Here is a 1798-nt window from a genome sequence, read left to right as displayed (position 1 = left end):
TCGCCGAGGCAAAAATCCGAGCGTGGGAAGAGTTCGGTGAGGCCATGGAAGCGGACTTCCGGACGGCTTCGAGGAAATTCTGGTCCACCATCCGACGTCTCAGGAGGGGGAAGCAGTGCACCACTAACGCTGTGTACAGTGGGGATGGGGCGCTGCTGACTTCGACTCGGGACGTTGTGAACCGGTGGGCAGAGTACTTCGAAGACCTCCTCAACTCCACCAACACGCCTTCCTTGGAGGAAGCAGAGCCTGGGGACTCTGAGGTGGGCTCTCCTATCTCTGTGGTTGAAGTCACCGATGTGGTTAAAAAGCTCCTCGGTGGCAAGGCCCCAGGGGTGGATGAGATCCGCCCGGAGTTCCTCAAGGCTCTGGATGTTGTGGGGCTGTCCTGGTTGACACGCCTCTGCAACATCGCGTGGTCAACAGGGAGAGTGCCTCTGGATTGGCAGACCGGGGTGGTAGTCCCTCAACTACAGAGGGATCACACTCCTCAGCCTCCCTGGTAAGGTCTATTCAGGGGTGCTGGAGAGGAGGGTCCGTCAGGAAGTCGAGCCTCCAATTGAGGAGGAGCAGTGTGGTTTTCGTCCCGGCCGTGGAACAGTGGACCAGCTCTACACCCTTAGCAGGGTCCTTGAGGGTATGTGGGAATTCGCCCAAGCAGTCTACATGTGTTTTGTGGACTTGGAGAAGGCGTTTGACCGTGTCCCTCGGGGAGTTCTGTGGGGGGTGCTTCGTGGGTATGGGGTACCGAACCCCCTGATACGGGCTGTTCGGTCACTATACCACCGATGTCAGAGTTTGGTTCGCATTGCCAGCAGTAAGTCGGAATCGTTTCCAGTGGGGGTAGGACTCAGCCAAGGCTGCCCTTTGTCGCAGATTCTGTTCATAACCTTTATGGACAGAATTTCTAGGCGCAGCCGAAGCGTTGAGGGGGTCAGTTTTGGGGGCCTCAGTATTACATCCCTGCTTTTTGCAGATGATGTGGTGCTGTTGGCTCCTTCAAACGGGGCTCTCCAACTCTCACTGGAGCGTTTCGCAGCCGAGTGTGAAGCGGTTGGGATGGAAATCAGCACCTCCAAATCTGAAACCATGGTCCTCGGTCGGAAAAGGGTGGAGTGCCCCCTCCGGGTCGGGGAGGAGATCTTACCCCAAGTGGAGGAGTTCAAGTATCTTGGGGTCTTGTTCACGAGTGGGGGTAGGAGGGAGCGGGAGATCGACAGGCGGATCGGTGCAGCGTCTGCTGTGTTGCGGACGTTGTATCGGTCTGTCGTGGTGAAGAAGGAGCTGAGCCAAAGGGCGAAGCTCTCAATTTACCGGTCGATCTACGTCCCAACCCTCACCTATGGTCACGAGCTATGGGTCGTGACCGAAAGAACGAGATCCCGGATACAAGCGGCTGAAATGAGTTTTCTCCGCAGGGTGTCCGGGCTCTCCCTTAGAGATAAGGTGAGAAGCTCAGTCATCCGGGAGGGGCTCAGAGTCGAGCCGCTTCTCCTCCACATCGAGAGGAGCCAGATGAGGTGGCTTGGGCATCTGATTCGGATGCCTCCTGAGCGCCTCCCCGGTGAGGTGTACCGGTCATATCCCACCGGGAGGAGACCCAGGACACGCTGGAGAGACTATGTCACCCAGCTTGCCTGGGAACGACTCGGGATCCCCCGGGGAGAGCTGGAAGAAGTAGCTAGGGAGAGGGAAGTCTGGGCTTCCCTGCTAAAGCTGTTGCCCCCGCGACCCGGCCCCGGATAAGCGCTAGATGATGGATGGATGGAAAAAACCTTACACCCAAAGAGCAGGCAAA

Source organism: Hippocampus zosterae, chromosome 5 (genome assembly GCF_025434085.1).
Source record: "Hippocampus zosterae strain Florida chromosome 5, ASM2543408v3, whole genome shotgun sequence".
In the NCBI taxonomy this organism is placed as follows: domain Eukaryota; kingdom Metazoa; phylum Chordata; class Actinopteri; order Syngnathiformes; family Syngnathidae; genus Hippocampus; species Hippocampus zosterae.
The sequence above is the reverse complement of the archived record's forward strand: the minus strand, read 5'-3'. Positions refer to the sequence as shown.